We start from the raw sequence: 24,335 nt of genomic DNA on the forward strand, positions 1-24,335 counted from the left end.
CAGTGCCACTCTTACTCACAAGAGACCTAATTAATAAAATGTCTTTGCCCATAGCATGAAATCCAGATTGCTGAACCCAGCCTATGAGCCCCCAGGAATTATTCCAACTCATCTTTCTAGTCTTAATGTTTGAATATATTTTAGGTGCAAGTAAAAACCCAAGAAACCCCCAAATCAGATTGTCTTACGCAAAGATTGCCTTCATCTTTTTCATAACATAAGTCCAGAGAGCAGCCCTTGACGTTGGTTCATTGGCTCAGTGATATCATCAGAAGCCCAGGTTATTACTATCACTCCATTCTGCTATCCACCATCTGCTGATACATCCTCTGCATGGTAGCAAAATGGCTGCAGAAGTGCCAAGGATCACATCCAGACAGGGCATTGTGTGTCTATTTTAGGAGTGAGGAAACTTTTCCTAGAAGTGCCCTAGAGAACATCTCCTTACATTTCACTGAACAGAATTGAGTTACATGTCCTTTCCTAAACCAGTCACTGGCAAGGGGAATGAGGTTGCTATGGTAACCAACCCAGGTGGAACAGAGGTGGAGAGTTACCCATTGGAACTACAGGGCTTTCCTACTTCCCACTGTGTATCCCTCCTCCCCATCCACACCTCCATCCATTTTGGCCTCCCCACAGTGGCCCGACAAAGCCTTCTGCCTGCCTGCCGCCAAACCTCCGCTCTGTGCCTCTAGATCCTAGGCACCACCCCCTCCAAGTCCTCACCCAAGTTCCCTCTGCTCCGTGGAACTTTCCTTGCCCAGCCTCTGTTCTGCTCATTTGGCACCTATGTGAAGGTCACATCTCCCAGTGGATTCTGAGGTCCTTGGGACATGTCTGGCTTCTCTCTGTTCCCCAGTGTATTTTTCGGAGAACCATAGACCCTGACTTTATTTGTGCAGACTCTTTCCCCAAAATGTTAGTAAGACTACTATAACCCGCAGAAGGAAATGAATGTTCTTACCTCCTATCCATAATAAGCCCCTTTGAGACTAAAGCCAGTCCTCAAAATAGAATATCCGTCCCTTTCTATTATTAGAAAAATAAGAATTCCATATTAGTAGAACAAGAAAAAGTCAAAGTGGCCTTCACAACTTATTAATATTCTTTCATCATCCATTCACTCACATCCCTTTCTAATCCCTTTTATAAGGAATCATAAACTCAATTTCTGCATGGTACATAATAGGCTTTAGATTTTCTCAGTTTCACTGTTTTGTAATACTCTTAGACAATGATTCTCAGTCCTCACTGTACATCAGAATTATTGGAGGATCTTTTTAAAAATATGCACATCCAAGCATTATATTTAAAGATTCGGTGTCAGTTGGTCTGGGATAGGGCTCAGTCTGTTTTCATAAAGTGGGATCTAGGAGTTTCCCAGGAGATCCTATTGGGCAGCTGGGTGGAGAACTCTGCTCTTAGCCCTCCATATGCAAAACTCTTCTTGATGAGGGTTATCAGAATAGTTTAAAACTTCTCAGGAGTCTTGTCCAGCTTGTTGCCCTATCTTATTTTCTCATCATTCCCACATCTAACCATGCAAGACAGATGCTTATTTCTTGTGTGTTTGGTATCCACCTTCTCTTTTACTTTTCCCCACCTGGATTGTAAGCATCTCCTCATTTCGCTTCTGCTCCACAGCATTCAGGGCAGTATTAAGGGTGTCGTGGAGGCTCAGTCATTTTCCATCTACAGAGTAGTTTTGCCCAGATCCTCAACGTTGCTTGTCAGCTTCGTGCTTGCTGTGTGTTCTATTCTGTAAGCCCTTCCGCCTTCCTTTGGGCCCAGGAAGCCAAGCGTGCTCTCAGAGCCTTTACTGAGCCACTTCAGACTTCCCTGGCCCTTCTCAAGTCCCCTGTTCAACACTTTGCACCTTTCAGGAATATTTTGTCTCTTACTTTATTTCATCCAGTTATGTGTCGCTTTTTGACAATCTCTACTTTATTCCACTCCTACAATAACTCCTTAATTTCACTTTGATCAGGAAAAAACTGGGCCGGCCCGGTGGCATAGTGGTTAAGTTTGCACGTTCTGCTTCGGCAGCCCAGGGTTCGCCAGTTCAGATCCTGGGCGTGCACCCACTCACCACTCATCAAGCGATGCTGAGGTGGTGTCCCACATAGAAGAGCTACAACCCTACAACTATGATACACAACTAGGTACTAGGGCTTTCGGGAGGAAAAAAAAAAAAAAAGAGGAAGATTGGTAACAGATGTTAGTGCAGGGCCAATCTTCCTCAAAAAAAAAAAAAGAGAGAGAGAGATACTCTTAAAAAAAAGAGAGAAAAGAAAAAGAAAAAACTTATCCTGGCTAATTGGAATAGTCCTTTTCTCAACCCCACTCTTTCTCAAGTCTGCTGTTCCCAGGTCTTCTGTTTTCTTCAGACACTGCCAACTATTCTTATTATCTCTACACAAGAGTGATATGAAGGCTTTTGTGTGAGAACTCGTTGAATGTTCATTTGTCTCTCTTGCCTTTCTTCATCTATGATAATATTTTCTCTGTTTAGAAAACAGAGGGTAGCTTGGCACCTATTTAACCCATTTTGAATGGTTCAACATTGATTTGTTTGTGAGTAACGATGCCTTATACCTGATGTCATAAGTATTGTGTCCTACAGCAGTGGCTCTTAAATTTTAGAGTGCATCAGAATCACTGGGGGTACTTACTCAAACACAGACTGCTGGGCCCTACCCCCAAGGAGATCTGATTCAACAAGTCTGGGGTGAGACTTGAGAATTTGCATTTCTATTAAGTTCCCTAGTGATGGTAAAGTTGCTTATCTGGGGACCGTACTTTGAGAACCACTGTCCTGTGGAACCAAGAAATAATCCAGGAATGAGTGTACATGTTTTCAGGTTAAATGTTTAATGTCAAAATATTTAGAACTTTTTAGATAAGTGCTTTTTAGATACTTTTCCTAATAGTGAGTACTCAGAGTATTTCATGGAACCCCCAATATAGCATAGATTTAAAAAGGAATTTTTAAATTGGGACAGATGGGAGATTGCCATAAGCATAAGGAAAATTAGTGTTTTTCATAACATAAGTCCAGAGAACAGCTTTTAGAGTTGATGATTCAGTGGCTCAGTTATCATCAGAGACCCACATTCTTACTATCATTCCATTCTGCCATCCACCATGTGCTGGTGTGTCCTCAGACTGGCTCTGCATGGTGGCAAAATGGCTGTAGAAGTGCCAAGCATCACATCCAAATCACATACAGGTGCACACTCTTCTGTATCTTAGTTTATATAGCAGCAGTAACCGTTAGGGAAACTGAAATGGAAGATTCAGAGGTTCTTATCAAAGACAGTGATTAAGATACGAGCACAGCAGTCACTGAGGGGCAAGTTAATTTAGCTATGTGCTCTCCATCGTTAGTGGTAGATTAAGCCATTGCTCATCCGAGAAGTGTGCTGTTGTGGTTATTCCTCCACCTACACTGTAATTATTTGAGGCTTTTCATCAACTTCTTAAACATCTTAATACTTTCGGGGCATATCATAGCATCTTCTAGTTCCAGTGATTCTTTTGGCAGAGCAGTATCACGAAGAAAGACATTGATCTCATATTACTGTCTGGAACCCTGGCCTGTCCAACGTGACGACATGGACTGCCAATGAACCCACCCTCTGCGTCAGAGGCTGGTTGAAAACAGGACTTGACCGAATGGGAACGGGCAGTGAGCTCCCTCACGTAGGCCCTCTGCTCCTGCTGCATTTCTTGCCCGTGGTGTTAATAAGGCCTCCTCGGCAGAAGTCTCACTTGCACCGTGTTAGCCACTTCTATTTTCTCCTCTCCTACACCTTTCCTGAGGTTTTGCTCTCTTGGCCACCATCTTGCATTTTAAGAAGGTAACTGTAACTTGGCCCCCTCTGCTGTGTCAGGAATATTCTGGTTTTGTTCAGGATGTGAACAGAATCTCAGATAAATATTTCCTCACCACTGGTGCTCAAATTACGTTGTTGGCACCAGCTCTGTAAAATGTCCCAGTGTATCTTGTCAACTAGAGGCAGAATATTTGGCAAAGAATGTGTCAATTCTTAACTCCTAAGTTCTGGGCAAACTTCAAGTTGTCCATTCTTTTGAGATAGATTGACTTCGTTGTTTTTCATTAACTCATTGAATTTGATTTCTGCCATTGAGGAGGTACTTGGTTCCTTATAATTCTCTTCTGTAGGTTCTTGTGATCGTGGGATCAATGTGAGTGTTGGAATTTCCTTTTCAGCTGCTCCAGGGAGTTGATTCTTCTCTCTGCCATTCAGTTTGACTGAGCCACCGCCAGGAACAGACAGAAAACGGGACGTAACAATGTCCACAATTTAGGGGCAGTTTACTCCTTTTAACCTAAAACTGAGCAAATGGATTTGACTGCATTTATTTTTGTGTATTTTAATACAGGCACCTAAGCAAGGTTAGAATCATTGATAAAATGATCTAGAAACTTCATAAAATGCATAGTAGGTGAAAAAACATATCTCAGTGTAAGTCGTACATTCCTACAGGAGCCCCATAAAAACACTCTTAAGACGCATTTTCCCTCACAGATCTGACACTAAACACTGTTTCACCAGGCATCAACAGGCCTCTCCAAGCTGTCATTTTACTTGAGCTAGGATTACATTCCACTCTATTTTACTTAAATATAGACCTCCTTTTCCTTTTCTTTCATTCTTATCATTGGCAGTAATCTCTCAAGAGCCCACCTTCTCTCCATATGCAGATTTGATCTTGGATGATTTGACCACATAGTGCCACGCCCTTTTGCCTTCCTCTGTGTGTGTGTGTGTGTGTGTGTTTGTCTGTCTGTCTGTCTGTCTGTCTGTCTGTCTGTCTCAGCCTCTGGGTAAGGTCTCCAGATCTCACTGCACCCAGCTTCATTTTAGAATAACTCCACTCCTGAGTCAGGGACCCAAAAGCTCTCATCCTTAACTCTGTGCTTTGTGAAATAGAAGACCCTTGGCAGCTCAGCTGCATCCCAACTGCTCATGCAGGGGAGGTTCATCCGAGTGGAAACTCCTTTTTGGGGCAGTTATCTGCATTTTTAAATGTCTGCCTGTGTTGCAAAGAAATTTAAAAAGGGAGTGCTGAATTTTGATGTCAGTTTTAAATAGGTGTTTCCAGGAGCCATGTCAATAACCCAAGCCAATTTTCCATTTACCACCAATGGTACTTCAAGCTTGAAACCTGTAGTCCTGAGTGGGGGAAAGCTCTGCAATGGTGAGAAGTAGCTGTGAGAACCCAGGTTCCCCATGGAAGTCATAATTAGTGCACTTAGATGTGTGCAGTATGTTTAGAGGCAGTCTGAGCATGTATGTGTATACTCGGTCTTTTCAGATAAACAAATGAAAGTCTTTTACCTGTGTTTCCTGTGTTGGAATCTGCCTTATCACATGTTTGCTTTGGTCATTGGGAATGAAGTAGAACATCCATCTTGGTAATCCTCCCTTTTTCTTGGTACCCTTTATATCGTTTCCAAGAGATAGGTTTGTTTTGTGAAATGGCTAATAAGATTGTCACCACCACCATCATTAACACATCAGTGGAGTGGTGTTCCTGGTGTTCTAAGCATTGGGATTCCAAAGAATGTTAAGGCATATGGCCCCACACTTAAGGGCCTTGGAACAGAGCCATCCCCAAGTCTTAGCCTCAGGGAGGCTCAGCCTGTGCCCTCTGTTGATGGAGAAATGATTCTGTTAGAAAGGCACCCACGAGGCTTTCTCTACCTCTTTTAGACCTTACTCTCTTGCTGTTTCTTCTAATACCTTTTTGCTGTATCTTAACCTTCCCCTACCTCCTCACCTGATCTTCATCATCAAGGAAATTCATACTGTTTTGTTTTGTTTTTTGTTTTTTTTTTTTTGCGGAGAATGAGTCACCCTGAGCTAACATCTGTTGCCAATCTTCCTCTTTTTTTTTTTTCTCCTCCCCAAAGCCCCAGTACATGGTTGTATATCCTAGTTGTAAGTCCTTCTAGTTCTGGCCAGCTCCGTGGCTTAGCGGTTAAGTGCGCGCGCTCTGATGCTGGCGGCCCGGGTTCGGATCCCGGGCGCGCCCCAAGGCACCACTTCTCCGTCCAGCGCGAGGCTGAGTCCCACGTACAGCAACTAGAAGGATGTGAACCTATGACATACAACTATCTGCTGGGGCTTTGGGGGGAAAAAAGTGAATAAATAAAATCTTTAAAAAAAAAATAAGTCCTTCTAGTTCTTCTATGTGAGCCACCACCATACAGACAGGTGGTGTGGTTCCGCCACCGGGAAACAAATCTGCGCCGCTGACCTGGTGAGAGCGTTGATCTGTAACCACTAGGCCATCAGGGTGGCTCATACTTGTTTTTTTAAATAACAGCTTTATTGAGGTGTAATTCACATGCCATACAGTTCACTCATTTAAAGTGAACAATTCAATGGTATTTAGGATAGTCACAAAATTGTGCAACCATCACCACAAACAATGGTAGAACATTTTCATCACCCCGAAAAGAAAACCCATACCCAGGAGCAGTCATACCCATTTCCTTCCAGTGCCCCCAGCCCTAGGTGACCTTTACTCGACCTTGTCTTTATTGGTATGTTTTGTCTTTGGGGGGATATGAAGCCCATGTATTTAGTCTGAAAGGTTGAACTCAGATCATCTGTTGGCTAGGATTTCTGAGGGTTAAACCTCTTATTTCTGATGCAGCAGTTGCTGGATTCTCCCTCTCTTTCCTCATTGTGCTTCCCAACATGTTACCTCTGTGCATGATAGAGTGAACAGCCCTGGAACAAACGGGCCTGCTGAAAACCGCATGGTGAAGTCACCCCATTTGTGCTATATAAAGACAGTGAGAGAGAAGAGCCTTTCTCTTTGAGGATAACATGCAAAGACCCGTTTCCTTATACTCTCTAACCTTAAAAAACACATTATTTTTACAGCAACCTCTCTGAATTCATTTACATTTGGGCAAACTGAAAACTCGAAAGAGGAGTGTGGAGTTTAGTGGCAGGTCTGGTTTTGAACAGGTGTTTGATTTCACTAATCTCAGTAGTGCCTAAGCTTACCTTTGTAAATTTCATAGCCCAAATTCCTGGTTCAGGGACACAGCTACCAGAACAGAGAGATGATTTGCATTTCCGTGAATGGCCAGCTGATAGAACTCACCATCTTTGAGGGGGAGAAAAATTCAAGCTAGACAAGAACTTTTGTGGCAGATTCTTATTTGAAATTTATTTGAATTTCTAAAGGCAGATTAATTTCTCTGTGTCCTTCACAGTAAATAGGTACTTGTCACCTTTTTTTTTTCTCTTCCATCTGGAGAGTTTCTACTATAGATGGAAGAAAGTTAGTGCTTCCTTTTGGTATTTTGAGAGTTTTATTTTTGTGCCTTGCCTTGGCAGCCTTTCATCTCTGTAAGCCAGTGTCGAAATGATGGCTAGGGTAAGTATCCTTGGTGTTCTAGAGGATTTTTTTAATGCGTGTTTAGGACTGAGTAAATTTATCTTTTCTTCTACTTTATAGCTCTATATTTAACATATTATGAGCCTTTTTATAAACAAAACAAAAAAAGGGGAAAACCTATTTGGAAATGTAAAAATATCCAAGGAAAGGTTATTTTTAAGCATCTGGTTAGATCACAATTTGAAAAGATCTTACACTTTAAAACAAAAGTTTTGAACCATAGATCTTTTGAGAGGGGAGTGATGGGAATGTCGTTCATCTCTATCTTCCTTTTAAATCTCCTACAGTTTGGGGTATATGTGTCTATATATATCTGCATTTTCTGATCGTAAGGTCCATAACTTTCATAAGCTTTTCAAAGCCACTGCCTTAAAATATCTTTTTGATGACTAACTTTTACTGTAGTTGTTTTAAGATCTGCTCTTTACTATTTAAAAACAACTTTCAAGATTAGTTAACTCTTTAAGTGTTTCTTTTGCAGAATAAGATCCTTTTTGCAATATACTTTGTTTCTTTAATTTATTTTCAATTGAAATTTTGGTCCAAATTCTAGGGGACTTCTCCCATGAGAATTTGGTTTAAAAGCAAAGGATTTTAGGGGCCGGCCCCGTGGGGTAGCGGTTAAGTGCACATGCTCTGCTGCTGGCGGCCCGGGTTCAGATCCCGGGCATGCACCGATGCACTGCTTCTCAAGCCATGCTGTGGCGGCATCCCAAATAAAGTAGAGGAAGATGGGCACGGATGTTAGCCCAGGGCCAGTCTTCCTCAGCAAAACAGAGGAGGATTGGCATGGATGTTAGATCAGAGCTGATCTTCCTCACAAAAAACAAACAAATAAATAAATAAAAGCAAAGGATTTTAACATAAATGAACTAGACTTAGCTTTGATTTGTTTTGCATGTGGGAAAATGTATATTCTAGTGCAGTCTGTGATGTGTCATTAGATGGAGGATGCTTCATTCTTTACCATAATTGCATTAGTTCTTCTTCGTTCAGTGTCTTTGGTAAAGACAGTTTTTTGTGTGTGAGGAAGACTATCCCTGAGCTAACATCTGTTGCCAATCCTCCTCTTTTTGCTGAGGAAGACTGGCCCTGGGCTAATATCCGTACCCATCCTCCTCCACTTTATATGAGACGCTGCCACAGCATGGTTTGACAAGTGGTGCATTGGTCCGCGCCCGGGATCTGAACCTGTCAACCCTGGGCTGCTAAAGCGGAGTGCGCGAACTTAACTGCTACGCCACCAGGCTGGCCCCCTAAAGACAGTCTTTTTAACCTCTGTAATAGAGGGAACAGAAGTAGAGTGGATCCTGGCCTAGTAAGTCTGGACACTGAGCTATATAGTCTTCTGGGAAAGCAGTTAAACAGAGCATGGATTTTTAAATTGATGTGGCCCCTATGGTGTCAATCAAGATGATAAATACCTATGAGTTTTGTGTACATCTATTCTTTTGAGAAGAAGCATCAATTACCATTAACCTGGGTAAAAAGGAGCTGAATTCTACTCTGAAATTTTTGGAAGTTTAAAAATTAGGCTGTAAGTTAATAATCACTGAAATAAGAGAGGTCACATTTTTAAGAAATGAAATCCATAATGTTTAAAAATTAGTATATACTCATTGGTCTGTGCAACAAAAACAAGGTAGAGGGTTAAGAAAGTATTTCATGATTTGACCACAAGTTATGTTTTTGGCGTTAATGATCTGAGTTGGCCACAAAATTAAATATTTATTTCAACAAACATTTACGTAATGTTACCGTGTGCTGAGTGCTAGACGAGAGTGTGTGCGGGAATAACAAGAGGACTAAAGCGTGATGGCAGATGCCTGGCGCCAATAGTTCAGGGCCAGGCAGACACCTAATAATGTCATTGCTTGACTCTTTGTTTTATTTTTATGTTTTTCTGTTTGTTTAGGATACCTCTTTTTTTCTTTATTGATGTTTTAATAGTTTTTAACATTGTGAAATTTTGGGTTGTACATTTTTGTTTGTCCATCACCATATATATGTCTCCCTTCACCCCTTGTGCCCACCCTCCACCCCCATTGCCCCTGGTAACCACAATACAGTTTTCTCTGTCCATGTGTTGGTTTATATTCCACATACGAGTGAGATCATACAGTGTTTGTCTTTCTCCTTCTGGCTTACTTCACTTAACATAATACCCTCCAGGCCCATCCATGTTGTTGCAAATGGGACAATTTTGTCTTTTTTTATGGCTGAGTAGTATTCCATTATATATATATACACCACATTTTCTTCATAGGATACCTCTTTTGACAGTCATACAGACCTTTGGGAAATGTGAATATCACCTGAGTATCACCAGGCACCACAAGGAAATATTTTTAAAATATTTAAAAATAAATTTTAGTAAAAATGTAGGTTATATTTCTCCATCAGGGAATAAGCTAGTCCATTTAACTGAGCTTTCCAAAGGGCACTGGATTTGTCCCTCTGATTATGTCTTCTCCATCCCTCTCCCACTTGAACCATTTTGGTTTGAAAACTTCCTGAAATTGATTACATACTTACAGACTTTCTTAAACAATATATTGAGTATAATTTAAGCTTCTCTTAGTAGGTTAGGTCTGTCATTATCCATCATGATTATTGTATTGTGCTATAATACCAACAATGTCCTTAGGAACCATACAGCTTATAGCGCTGTTGTTCCAACATTTCTGCTTTCTAAACATCTTTTTAAAATCTTTTCCCTTGCTATAGGAATTTGCTTTTGAGTTAGTGTGGCTTTCTGAAGCAATCTCCATGGCCTTATAATCTAACCAGAGCTATGGGGGGGAAAAACCTCTAAACAACCAAACTTGATAGAACCATAAGTAAAAGAAGAGTAAATTGGCCATGGGTTTAGGGTTTCTGTAGAAGCTAAATTCATGGATATTATTTTTTTGATAGTTATTCTATTTGATTATTTTCTGTTCTCATTAGTGTTCCATACAGAGTGGCTAGACAACTTAAGTTCTGGGTGGATATGTCATTATCACATAATGATGTTTTATAATATTTCTTGGCATTATAAATAAGTATGCTATATTGTACTTTTATTATATTGATGAAATAAGACAAATAAGCAGCTACAGAAGCTTAAATTTAAGAAGACTATCACTTTATACCTCTCTGGTTTTTTCCTCTGCCTTTCCATGAAACTCAGTCAATTTATTATCACTATTTATCTGTGGCACTGGTCAGGTCTCAAACTAGTGAAAACTACAGAAAACAAGTATAGTTTTTTAGTGTCCATACTCTTTGCCCATTAAATGTGTATGTAATCCTCACTCTTTTTTTTTTTTTTTTTTAATCATTCCAGTTTGCTTTAAGGGAGTGATCTTGAGGCGAAAACTCTTAACATAGTTGCATGCACCATGGTGTCAAATGAGAAGGAGCCCTGAAAGGGGAATGTTAGGAGCGAAGGTTCTCACCATGGTCTCAGGAAGTGTTCCAAGCTATTTTTAACTTGTTGACTCGGAAGAACAAATACTAAAGAAGGCACTGAACGACCTCAGTTCTTCTTCTGGCCCACACTTATATGTAGCAGAGACATGAAATACCAGCCTCAGTCCGAGACCTTCAGTGGTAGTTTGTGGAAAGTGTTTTCATAGAGCTGTTATTGAAGTCCAAGGAAGTCAGGTCGAAACTAAAGGATCTAGTTAATCTAGCACATTTCAACTTTCTGCTTTCACACGCACCTCACACAGTCTACCTGTTAAAGACCACTGTTTCTGGATGTTCCTTCTCCTTTAAGCTATATTAACTATGGAGTAGTAAAGTCCTTGCTTCTTTTCTCTTTCTTTGATAGGATCATCTCAATATTTTTAAAAAATATTGTGTATATATAAGATTTGCCTTCTCTGTGTAGACACAGGAATAGAAAGGTACCAATTCCTTTTCTTATGGAATTTTTTCAAAAAGTAATTTTTAGTTAATTAAAAATAATTTTGAACATTGGCTATCCTAGGGTCTGAGTGCTGGATACTCAGAAAACTAGGATGGCATCATCATTGCACTTGCAAAGCTTGAAGCCCGGTGGGGAAGAACAGCACGCTGGGAACAGCACACTGAGAGCTGTTGCAGAGTCACGTGCCAGGTGGAGCTCGCTTCCCTGAACTTCAGTCTCTTTATCTATTACAGGGAGAAAGTATCTCATGGAGCTGTTTTGAAGCTTAGCTAAGATAATGCACGTGAAAACATTGTAAAATTGTACAGCGCGGACGTGTCTCTTGTTGTGTTTGGTTTAAAATAGAAGGTGGGAGACTTTTTTTCCTGAAACCATTTAGATAATCCAGTTATGAAACTCTGGGTAAAGGGGGACAATGCACTTCAATGTTGAATGCAGATCCTGGGAGAATATTTGAGATTGTATGCTTAGGAGCCTCTCATTCTCGAAATCTTATTATTGGCATTTATGCTAAGTGGTGATGACATTGGGAATAGCAGAGCTTCGTTTGACGTCACACACTCCTGTCAGCCTTTCTGAGCACCCACGGTGTGTTTTTACTATATATATATATTTTTTTTTTTGCGAGGAAGATCAGCCCTGAGCTAACATCCGATGCCAATCCTCCTCTTTTTTGCTGAGGAAGATTGGCCCTAGGCTAACATCCATGCCCGTTTTCCTCTACTTTATATGGGACACCGCCACAGCATGGCTTGATGAGCGGTGCGTCGGTGCGTGCCCGGGATCCGAACCTGCAAACCCCAGGCCGTGGAAACGGAGCATGCGCACTTAACCGCTGCGCCACCGGGCCGGCCCCTTTACTATATCTTGTTAATAAGAATGTATTGAGCACCATAGCTTTGGGATATGTATATAAGATACCTGTTGTATAGTTGGTTTCTCAAGTGTTTTTATAGCAATCTCCTTGTGTTTCTATTTATTGTTATTACCCTCCCTCTCCTTTTTTCCTATTTGTTCTTTAAAGGTAGGGAGATTATATGTCCTAGTTTGCCTGGGACAGTCCTAGTTTATGCCTGTTGTCCCAGCATCCCATCTGTTTAGCATTTTAGCACTCTCAAAAATGTCCCAATTTAAACCATAAGTTATATGGTCACCCTACTTCAAAGCATAACCAAAAAAAAAAAGAAATGAAATGAGGAACCAGCCAATTAGTGGAATTATAAAGATCTGTGATAACTGACCTCAGCCACTGAACTGACTTACAGTGTGGATTTGGTCGAGTAATATCCTGGAATGCAACTTACAGATTTCAGTCAGTGGTGTCTGATTATCGCACATCGCAGCAGGTTTCCCAGTGAGCTGGTGAGACTAAAGCATGTGTTCATTCCCCCAGCTCAGAACAGTAGCTTTGACACTTCAACAGTTTTCACTCCAGCATGGCTTGTTGGAGCTTGCAGACTGACATTCCTCCTTAAAGGCCCATCGAGGTTTTCATTCAGAGTGAGCATATGCATTAAGATGGTATTGATCCTGTTTTTGACCATCATTCACCCATGGCAGCCAACCAAGGTGGGTGTGAAACATGTCTGTCGCACCCTTCCCGCCTGTGCAGCTCTCGGAGTGTGACCCAGGGGATGGGAGTGAGATGCAGCTTAGAGGGACGGCCCTACGTGGCAGCATCTCTGCCACACGCTCCTCCCCTTTCAGAGTGAGAAGGCAGGACTGAAAGGTTCGAAAAAGACAGAAAATTTGCAAGGAGGAAGGTGCCACTTTGTGTGTCTCCTTGCAATCCCCAATATGATGGAATGAAATTGTCCCTTCCAGCCAGCGTTAGTATGAAATTTGTATAAAGATCAAGGGGACACTTTACTGTTTTAGTACAGGCCACCCCAATATTTTCATAGCAAGGCAGTTTGAAAAAGTTCGGTACAAGTTATGCTTGGTTAAAGGCAAATGCATAGTCTGCTTTCTCTGTCGATAGCTGTATTGGAGTTTTGACGTGGCTTCTGTGCTCATGAGCCCTAAAGAAATGTGTGTGATTTAAGTCTTGCCAAGTGAAAGTGGAAGGTCAGAAAATAAAGAAAAATCCATGAAATGGGTCATTTGGCTGCTATCCCCATTTTACTTCTGGAGAGGCAGAAGTGGTGTAAAGATCTCTGTTAAAACAGTGCTTCTCACACTTTAATCTGGGGCTCTTGTTGAAATGCAGCTTCTGACGCTGTACATCTGGGATGAGGGCCTGGGATTCTGCGTTTCTGACTCGCTCCAGGGGGTGCCGGTGTGGTTGGACCACAGGCCAGACCTTGAGTGGCGCGTTGTCAGGAAACGTGTGCTTCCACGGGCTCTGACTCTGGATGTCACTATTGCACCATAGGCAAGTTAGGGTGACACAAACAGGACTCTCAACTGTCAGGAGGAACTGTGTTTTAGTAAGAGGCTAGAGTGGGAGAACTGTCCAGACAGTTAGGGCTTGAATATTGTGGCCAGTCTCTTTGTTAATTTTTTTTTTTTTTTGAGCAAGATCGGCCCTGAGCTAACATCTGTTGCCAATCTTCCTCCCTTTTTCCTTTTTCCTCCCCAAAGCCCCAGTGGATAGTTGTATGTCATAGTTGTACATCCTTCTAGTTGCTCTGTGAGGGATGCCGCCTCAGCATGGCTTGATGAGCCGTGAGTAGGTCTGTGCCTAGGATCCGAACCCGCAAACCCCGGGCTGCCGAAGCAGAGAGAGTGAACTTAACCACTATGCCACTGGGCCGGCCCCTCCTAGTCTCTTTGAAAATCTTCAGGTATCTTTTATAGAGGCCCGATGTTCCTGCTAATGAAGAGAATAAAGAAATATACATTTCATGGACTTGGGATTCTAGTAACTGGCTCCTTCAACATCTATTAAGGGCTATGAGGAAAAGAGTAGAGGGCATAAGAGTAAGAAAAAAGAAATTCCAAAAAGGAAAGTTCCATTCCTTCCTGTTTCCATCATAGGAAAAAAGCTGTTATGTGCCTTCCTCTCTTCACACCTCTAAAGAAAGACACGGGACCACCACTAACTAGTTGTTGGACTAGATTCTGGCTGTTTAACCTCTGTTATTTCACAAAATGTCCTCATCTACAAAAGGAAGGATTTAAATTTAGGTTGTTTTCAGAGCCCCTTTGATCAATAAAACATAGCAACTAAGAGTTATGATCATACAACACTATATATGGTATATTCATATATCTTTAAGAACATGGCTTTATTTCTATACCGGCACCTCCAAAATATGTGTGTTAATATATATAAATTTTATATTTTTCCCCTACATTCTTAGCTCTCTTTCTTTTAAAAAGATATCTTTGTTACATAGCTTCAAAAAAAATTTTTTTATATAATCCATAGTTGGCTATATTAATTTCTGCTTCTGTGATACTAATTTAAGGAATCTGGCCTCATAGTAGCAGCAATAGCTAGAACTTTCTTCTGTGGTTAATCAGCATTTTCCCTAAGCATCTGCTTATTTTGGGGGTGTATAGGTCCAACTGTATGTACTTGACTAAGTGTGTTCTCTCAACACAGTGACCTCTTCAGTCTTAGGACAGAAGTCTGGAATTTATTCACATCTGAGTTCTGATTAATTAGTTACACATCAAACCCCATATAATGTGGGTAATGCAGCACTCTGTCAGTCAAGAATTTCTCATTCTTAGACTTCTGGATGAGAAAATTAAAAATTTTCTGTAAATTTACTCCCAGAGACAATGTTTATATTATTTACAGGAATTGAGTTTTATAAAATATAAATTACTCTGAGCCAAGGATGAAGAATAAACGTAGAATTCCATGTTGAACAACTAAAATTGCTATACTAAGTTCAAATTTAATGAAAACATGTTAATTGTATACAGAGAGATTTCCGATGCATTGTTTTGAGGGTATGTTTACTGTATTGAAAGCAATAAACCTAGGCATGGCTTCCAGTTTCATTGACCCTCTCACACAGTTTTGGTGAGAGTTTAAATTGGTACTGTTCTGCAAGGTGACTTGACATTATCCCTCAGAATATACAGGCTCTATCTTTTCATCTTGTAAATCCACTTCTTGGAATTGATCCATAGCAAATTATTGGACAGGTTCACAAAGCTGTATGTAAAAAGTCTGTTCCTCAAAGTGTTTGTAATATGAAAGAATTGGAAATAATCTAAATATTCAATAATAAAGGAAGGTCAAATAAATATGGCACAACTGTGAAAGGGAATACTATGCAACCATTAAAAAGGAAAGATATGGGTATTGTCTCAAAGATGGCTATAATAAAAGTTAAAAGAAATAAAGTAATGGTGCTGAAACAATTGGCTGTTTATATGGAGAAAAATGAACCTCAATCCCTACCTCATACCATATACAAAAATTAATTTGAGATGAAGCATAGACCTAATGAAAAAGCTAAAACTATAAAGCTTCTAGAAGAAAACAGGAAATATAATCTTTGCATCTTAGGGGCAAGCAAGATTTCTTATAAAAGACACCAAAGAAATAACCGTAAAAGAAAAAAACTGATATGCTAGACTTCATAAAATTTAAAACTTGTATTCTTCAAAAAACATCAAGAAAAGGAAAAGACAAGCAACAACCTGCTAGAAGTATTTACAGTGTTTAACTCACAAATCTGACAAAGCACTCTTACCCAAAATATATAAAGAATTTCTATAATTCAGTAGCAAAAGACATCCCAATAAGAAAGGGGCGAAAGATTTGCACAGACTCATTGCAAAAGAAGAGACATGAATGGCCACTAAGCACATGAAAAAATATTTGATATCATTGGTCATCAGGGAAATGCAAATCAAAACCACAAGGAGATGACCAACAGTGACTGACGGTACCAAGTGTGGGTGAGGATATAGAACAACCCCAACTCTCATACATTGCTAGCAAGAATGTAAAATGTTACAACCACTTTGGAAAACAGTTTGGATGTTTCTTATAAAGTTAAACACACGTTCTCTGTGATTCAGTAATTCTGTTCCTAAGTATTTAAACATACATTCACAGAAAGATTTGTGTTGAGAGTATTCATAGCAGCTTTATTCATACTAGTCCAAAACCGGAAACAACCCAATTGTCCATCAATAGATGAATGCATAAGCAGATCGTACTATATTAATAAAAAATATTGCTCGGCAATAAAAAAAACCAAAAAAATTAAAATAACATATTTGGAAAAAATATATATGTATACATGTGTCTTGTAAGCACAAGGAAGAATCGAGAAGCTACACACCAAAATGTTGATAGTAGTAGAATTATAGCTGATTTTTTACTTTCTTTCTTATACTATTCTTGATTGTTGAAAACGTAGTACTATTACATTGAGGGAGGAAAGATAACTTCGTTTGGAATGGGTAGGAAAAAAGCGGCCACTCTGGGAGCTGAGTTGGAGAAACGAGAGCACTGCTGTTTCAGCGTGTCCTCAGTGTTGACCGGAGGGAATTCTCTGGCTGGTCATCGCTGTGCCGGAGCTTCCCGAGGTGGTGGGGCCTGTGAGGCAAGACTTGTGTCCTGCTGACCCATACACAGTGTCCCATATGGTCTGTCTTTATTTGGCAATATTGGCCCTGGGGGAGCCCAGGATTTGGACGAGCAGAGTCACAGAATGTCTGTCAGGCCTGGATGTGTCATTAGGGCTGTCCCAGTCCCGCCATGAAGAATCAGAGGCCCACAGCATTTAAGTCACTTTCCCAGAATCCTGGAGGTGGTTGGAGGCCAGGTTGAAATGCAAACGTGGTTCCTAGGCTCCTGGTCTTGGGCTGCTCCTTTTCTGATCTTCCATCTCTGCTGTTGTGGAGGAGCTCCCGGTTCCCACAGGCAGCCAGAGAAAAAGAGGTTTCCAGGTAAGGGAATGGATTTTCTTTCATATCTTAGAACATTAAATTGTTAGGCCTTCTGTCCGGATCTGTGTCCAATGAAATATGTGGAAATTCAGAGGTTCTTGACTTTCCTTGGGTCCGGGCCTCCAATAAAGGCAGCGAAACCTCTCCCTTGAACAATGTGTGTTTGCTAAAAACCACAAAACTTTGCATTTGATTTTGGGGGTTTTAAGAATCCTCTGAAATCGGTCCCTGTGTTGTAAATGTTGTTGTGTTCTTTAGGTCTTGTGTTCTTTAGGTTGTCAGGTGCTTCTCTTGCATTTGGACATAATGGAACTGTGAACTGATTTTCATACCTTTTTGGTAAAGGTGATTCTTGACAAAACAATAGTACTGGGAGAGAGAGAGAAAGGATGGCAACTAGGCAGATCAACACGCCTCATCATATTAGATGGTTAGCGTTTTCTTCGTTTCTTGTTGCTGATAGATGGTCTTCCCACTACAAGTAAAATTTTATGATATTTTTTAAAACTCCCACCACACTAGCACAACTGCTCTCATTTTGACAGTGTGCTCAACTCTGTTCCTATCCACTAGAATAATTTATGATTACAACCAAAGTATGTCTTCAGCATGTTCCTTCATCCTGTTCTTTGGAGGAGGACAATTCCTTCCATAAGAAAGGCACAGGCCCGGGCCCAGGATGAGGGCAGCGTTTCTTTGTGCTTCTCACCAAAAACTAGGTGTTTGAATAAGAGCAGGTAGTTTCCGCTTAAAAGATGTACGAGTTTGCTATGGTTTTCAGATCGGCTGGAGGGCTCGTTAACACACTGACCACTGGGCCCACCTGAAGAGTTTCTGATTCGGTGGTCCAGGTGGGGCCCAAGAATATGCGTTTCTAATACGCTCCCAGGTGATGCTGACACTATGGTCCAGGGCCACACTGAGAAACAGTGACCTAGGGAACGAGAGTCCTGTAAGGCAGTGTGTTTTCCAAACTTCTCTGATAACAGGAATCACTTGGGGATGTGTTTGAAAAATACAAATTTTGACTCCATGCCAGACTCACTGAATCAGAATCTCTGGGGAAAGTCTTGGGATGCTGTATTATCAGATTTGGGGAAACACTATTGCTATCAGGTAAACCCCGCAAATCATCATGGAGGACTAGAATTTATTTACCACTCTAAACCGGTTTCCACATCCATTGCACGCTTTGACTCTGTGACCCCCTCAGCCCCTAGAAGTGACTCTTCCTGGCTTTATCCTCATTTTTAAGTGAATTTTAGGCCATCCTTATAGAACGTAAATATTTTTATTTCAGGTGCGAAATATATTGTGCAAAAGAGATACCAGAAAGCCTGCCTTCTGAGAAGTTCCTAAAGTTTTACTGAGTCCCTTTTTATAAGCATAGTCATAGTTTGTGTGTGCGTGTGTGTGTGTGAGAGAGAGAGATAGGGAGGAAGGGAAAGAGGGAGAAAGGAAGGGAAGGAAGAAAGAAATGTGCATTTCTAGCAAGTTCCCTGGTGATGGTGATGCTGCTGGTCCAGGGGACCACACTTTGAGAACCACTGGAATAGACCAGTGACTCTCAAACGTAGCACGTTGGAATCTCCTGGGGCGGGACTTGAGAAAATGCTTCTGCCTGGGTCCCACACCAGAGAGTAATTTAATTGGTCTGTGGTGGGGCCTGGACAGTAATTCCAATGATCGGCCAGGGTTGTGAACTGCTGCTGTGGGCCCTCAGGATGGAAAGTAACCGGTTAGGAAGCATTAAGGCCAGATGGGGAAAATAGGGCTAACCCTGTGCTTCTCACACTTCAGTGTGTAGACGAATCACCCGGGCATCTTGTTAGGATGCACATTCTGATTCAGTTTGTCTGTAGTGGGGCCCAGGATCCTGCTTTTTTGACAAGTCAAGCAGATGAGTATGAAGGGGCTTAGAAGGTGTTAACGAACACACACAAGTGCCTATCGACACATAGTTTTTATATTTATTTTTAAAAAACAGTGTAGAACAAATAGAAGCTATGTAATTGAGATGTCAGACACCTTAAATTAGAAATAATAGGTATTTTGCCATTAATGAACGTTTACCTTCCCTTGATGGCTAGAACATTTTGTTTTTGCTTCTTCCTACCCCCTACCTGTAGTTTCAGACAGATGTTTGTGAATTAGTTTTGCTTTAGTATGATACACTTACACGGACAGGCCTTTTTTCCCCCGATATTTAGATCTCAGTGTTCACTGTCTTTCTAAGTTTGGGGATCTTGCCTTTAGCTTCCTCCTTGCCTCAGATCCTACCCACTGGCATTATTGCCCAGGAGGCTAAATGTTCAGTAATGCCCCAAGGCACTCATTTCAGGAGCTGATGGCATTTGGCTCTGTAGTGCCATTAGATTGCACACTCTGGAAGCCAGCTGCCTTGGGACATGGCTTCAGCCTGTGTTTCTGGCTTGAGCCCAACCTTTCTGTCCTGGGTTAGAGGTGAGGCCTTTTCTCTGGCAGGTTCCATCTTCTGGCACTTTTGCTGCTGTGCTGGAGTTGAGACATTGCTGTCAGAGCCTTTTAGAAGAGGGAAGAGAGAATCAGGGCCAGGGAGAAGCAGGTCCTCGGGGGAGGAGGAAGGGATTTAAGTCCCAGCTGCTCGGTCGGCTTCCCTTGGCCTCTTGCATTTCTCCAGCTGAACATGGCAGAAGTGTTGGGTGATTGATGTCATTTAGATTGGCTCTCAGAGGACACATCTGTGGCCTCGGACCATTTGAAATTGGTGGGAATGGCCCCCATTCCCATAGTGACCAGGGGACAAGGCTCTCCCTCCTGGGTGTAGCTTGTCATTGGTCAGGCTGTCACCGTACTGCTGTTATCCAAAGCATCCCTCTGTGGAATGGGATGCCGGCAGGAAACAAGGGTTTTAAAGCATTTCCTATTTTGAAACAAACTCCCTGTGGTGGATGCCAACGCCCCCCCCCCCCCCACCCTCTGCCCTGGAATTAGCCCGCCTAGCGTGGGTAGATGAACGTCAGAGGACTTTTGCGGAGTCATGAAAGAAGTGTGCTTGTCCCAGCAGGAAAGCCCGTGACAATAAAAAAGCGGAGAATGTTCTGAGCCTCCTACATTAAAAAGAGAAAAGCTTAAGTGAGATTTATTTCAAGGAAAGGAAAGTAACATTCAAGATTCGCTGGAACAGCTTGTATGACATGTGAAGGGCAACTTGAACTTGAGTGTGGCTGGGGCGCCGTCGATGCTAGTTCTGTGTTTTTAAATCTCTGAAATCAGTTTCTGGTCCCAGCTTTTCCCATAACCGTTTTCACTTGAAGTGGGTATGCTACATTGATAACACAGTTTAACATTTTGGGCACTTCTGTCAAGCAGCAAATTATAAAGTACTTCCTGGGTTAGGCACTTGACCTCTTGTAAGTTTCTCTTAAATAAGTAGGAACTTGTATGTTCTGGGGAAAACATAAGAACATCTGGGAAGTTTGTGTTTGGCATGCTGAGCCTGTCTGCTCTAAAGAGTGGAAAACAAAATTTTTAAAAATCAAAGTAAAATCAAAGAACTGGTTTTATCTTCAGGCTGAAATTCTCTCTGTGAAGTCTGAATAAACCATTCCTGGAACATCCAGTGTCCTTTGCCCATGATAATATAACTAAAGAAACCCCAACCTACATCTCCTTAGAGGTGGTAAGAAGCCTAAGTCAAACACTTAAAAATAATATTTATTTTATTTACTCATCAGCTTTAAACCCCTCAATGACTTTACTTTGCACTTAGAATAAAACCAGTCTCCTTACAATGGCCACCAAGGCCCAGTGAATCTCATAATCCAGCCTCTGCTTACCTTGCCTCTCAGCCCAGTCTGCTCTTTCTTAAACTCAGTTGATCAAGTGCATGGAGCTTTTTCCTGCCCCAGAACCTTCAGGCCATTCTTTTTTTTTTTTTTTAATAATTTTATTTATTTTTTTTTTCCCCCAAAGCCCCAGTAGATAGTTGTATGTCACAGTTGCATATCCTTCTAGTTGCCGTATGTGGGACGTGGCCTCAGCATGGCCAGACAAGCAGTGCATTGGTGCGCGCCCGGGATCCGAACCCGGGCCACCAGCAGCAGAGTGCGCGCACTTAACCACTAAGCCACGGGGCCGGCCCTGGGCCATTCTTTTACAGAAAAAAAAGACTTTAATTTTGATGAAGACCACTTTACCAATTTTTACTTTTATGGGTCTTACTTTTGGTGTCATGTCTAGAACTCTTCTCCAAGCCCTAGGTCTTAAAGATCTTCTGTGTTTTCCTGTAAGAGTTTCATAGTTGTTTTGTTTTACATTCAAGACTAAGATTCATTTTGAATTGATTTTTGTATAAGGTGAAAGGTTAAGATCAAGGTTTGTTATTTTGCCTATAGATGGCTAATTGCTGTAGCACTATTTGTTGAAAAGACTTTGCTTCCTTTATTGAGTTGTTTTATATGCCATTGTCAAAAATCATATGGGAGCATTGTGTCTGTTTCTGGGCCCTATTCTGTTTCCTGGACCATTCTCATCTCCCACACTTCCCCAGCTAACTCCTCTCCATCCCTCAGGTCTCACGTCCAATGTCATTTCCCTAGAGAAGCCTCTAAGGACCCATTCCCATCCATCTCTATACCCTCAACTTCAATCCTAAGAAGTTCTGCCTCCATTATTCTCACTCAACACCTGTTTTTTCTCCCTCATGGCATTTAGCATAGTATGTTAATAATTTGCTAGTTTGTTTGTAACGTGTGTAATTCCTTCCTGTAAGCCCCAGGAAGGTAGAAAACTGAGTCTATTTTGTTCACTGCCATGGTGCCCAGCAGCGTGCCTTTTACATGCTGAGTGCCCAATCAATATATATTTTGAATAAATGAGTGGAAAAAGGTCAGGCTTCCTGGGGGATGTTTTCTAAATCATTGGCTACCGTTTTCCTAAAATCAGAGGGCATTCCTGGCTCTTGGAGCCTTAGGACTTAATTTTTTTCCAGTTAACCTATCTTTTAAGGCAGTGGTTTTGAGAATTTTGGGCCTGCATCAGAGTCCTCTGGGAGGGCTTGTTAAAATGCAGACTGCTGGGCCCCACCCCCAGAGTTTTTGGTTCAGTAAGTCTGGGATGGCCTGAGAATTTGCATTTCTAACAAATTCCCGGAAGGTAATGCTGATGATGCTGGTCTGGGGACCACACTTTGAGAACCACTGTTTGAAAGTTAAGAACCTAAGGATGTGTTATGATCCTCTTTTGCTTGGTGACAGTCCCAGGCACCCTTGAACTTGTCATTAACAGTATTGATCAGTTTAAGAGTAATCACAGAGAATATCACATAAGAATCCAATCCTGGATGAATTAAAGGGAAAATGTGTGCTATAGCAGTAAATAAATGAGAACTGCACATTTTAAATAATTTAGATAGGATATGACCAAAGCTTTTCAAAGTGCACTAAAGTAATTCTCTGACATCTGTGGCTGTTACATTTTGGTTCTTTAATATTTGAATAGGCAAAAGCACTGATGTTTTAACTCGAACTACCACGAGTAGGGATTCTTGCTCAGTAAGAGCAAGACTTCACTAATATTGACATGTTTATAAAATTAAGGTTTAGGTTTCTGCTATGGTCTATTTTCCCTAAACCTATTACAATGAACCAAAGCAAATCAATAAATACTATTTCATATGCCTGTACTGAGTCATAAAATTACTTTCCTCTGAAGTCAACAAAAAACATAAAGGTGATAAACTTAAAAAAAAATAAGCTTCAGTAATTCTAATTTTCATTTGTCTGCTCTTCTCCAGACAGTCTATTACCCCTTTTTTGCAGAGGAGCAGCTCGTTTTCAGCGTAAGTTGTTATGATCTGATAAACTCTCATCACAGAACATTTCCTGGGAAGATTTGCCAGCATCACTTTTCTTAAGTGTTCAGGAAACTGTGTGGGTCCGGGCAACCCAGCTGGTGCAGAGCCAGTGCAGGGCTCCGAAAGCATCTGCAGGCTCTGAGATGGTTTTAACCTGTTTGTTGGCAACATTGCCCTTATGCACACTCTTGGAAAGATACTGACGTACTTCCATGGTATAGAGTGGGTGTGGATGGGCAGGGAGGGTCTGTGGGAGGGCTGGATGCATCCATGCCCACTTTGGTGCATGAGGAGGCAGATCTTAACGTGAGAACTCTTTTCAAATAAGGCAGAAAAGATAAATAAGGAATTGGCTTATAGTACAGCCAATCTGTTAAGCACACTGTGAACCTAAATTATTTAGGCGCCCAAAACACAGATCTCTAGTGAGACTATTTTGGGTGAGGGGGAAGGGAATGTCTGCTTTGTTCATTACTATATCCTCAGTGCCAGAAACAGAGCCTGGCATATCCTAGGCCCTCACTTGTTGAAAGAGTGAATGAGTTTAATTACTGTTGCTTCTTACATATTTTCTCTTTATTGTCTGCCTGTGATATAAGTACTTCCTCCAGCCTCTTAAATATGTTACCCCAAGGAAGGAGGTTGCAAATATAACTTTGAACAAACACAGCATAAAATTTCTCTAATGGGCAAAACCCAACTTTTTTTCTACATTATAAATGAAAACCAGGATGCAGGTAGGATTCTAATTTAGATCTTGATTGGTAATTGAGATTTCCCTCCACCTATGCCAAGAAAATTATCTGTGTATGTATGTGAGGCGGCCAGATGGGGTTGGGTCATAATTAGGTAATTTGGTTGCAAAATAACCAAGAGCTAGTTAACATTACCTCCACAATTCCTGTGGTAGGAACCAATATTAGAAATCACCAGAAGATAATCTGATAATGAACTGTGGTCAGAGTTTGCACTCAAACATACTTATAATTAAGTTGCTTTTAAATTAAATTCTTGACAGACACGTGTGGGCAATCATAGATGTGTATAATAAATTGGACAGGTTTTTGGATGACTATTTGAAAGACCGACTTATTTAAAGAAATAAATGAGCTTTGCATTTTTTATTAGGGTACAGATATTTCTGTGTCCGTGTGTAGTTTTCAATTTGGGTTTTGCAGAATCTGCTGCCTTGAGGTTTCTCTGTAGCACCCAGTCTCCTTATGTCATCTTCCTCTCAGGCTGTTCACTTCCTTTACGACCAAGTGCTTG

The 24,335-nt window shown here is 41.2% G+C and overlaps 1 protein-coding gene across 6 annotated transcripts in view; it reads left to right on the plus strand.

Annotated features, from left to right (window-relative positions):
* Window positions 1-24,335, plus strand: part of KANK1 (KN motif and ankyrin repeat domains 1) — a 201,550-nt gene that overhangs the window by 109,720 nt on the left and 67,495 nt on the right. For 2 of the 6 annotated variants that reach the window (XM_087444526.1, XM_087444527.1), the window contains exon 3: window positions 23,007-23,051. The exons of the other annotated variants lie outside the window; for them this stretch is intronic. The gene's annotated coding sequence lies outside the window, so the exon portion shown is untranslated. The remainder of the gene's footprint in view (window positions 1-23,006; window positions 23,052-24,335) is intronic. 6 annotated transcript variants of the gene reach the window in all.

The sequence above is a fragment of the Ceratotherium simum genome, chromosome 20 (assembly GCF_057802395.1).
Source record: "Ceratotherium simum simum isolate JZ-2026a chromosome 20, ASM5780239v1, whole genome shotgun sequence".
Lineage (NCBI taxonomy): Eukaryota > Metazoa > Chordata > Mammalia > Perissodactyla > Rhinocerotidae > Ceratotherium > Ceratotherium simum.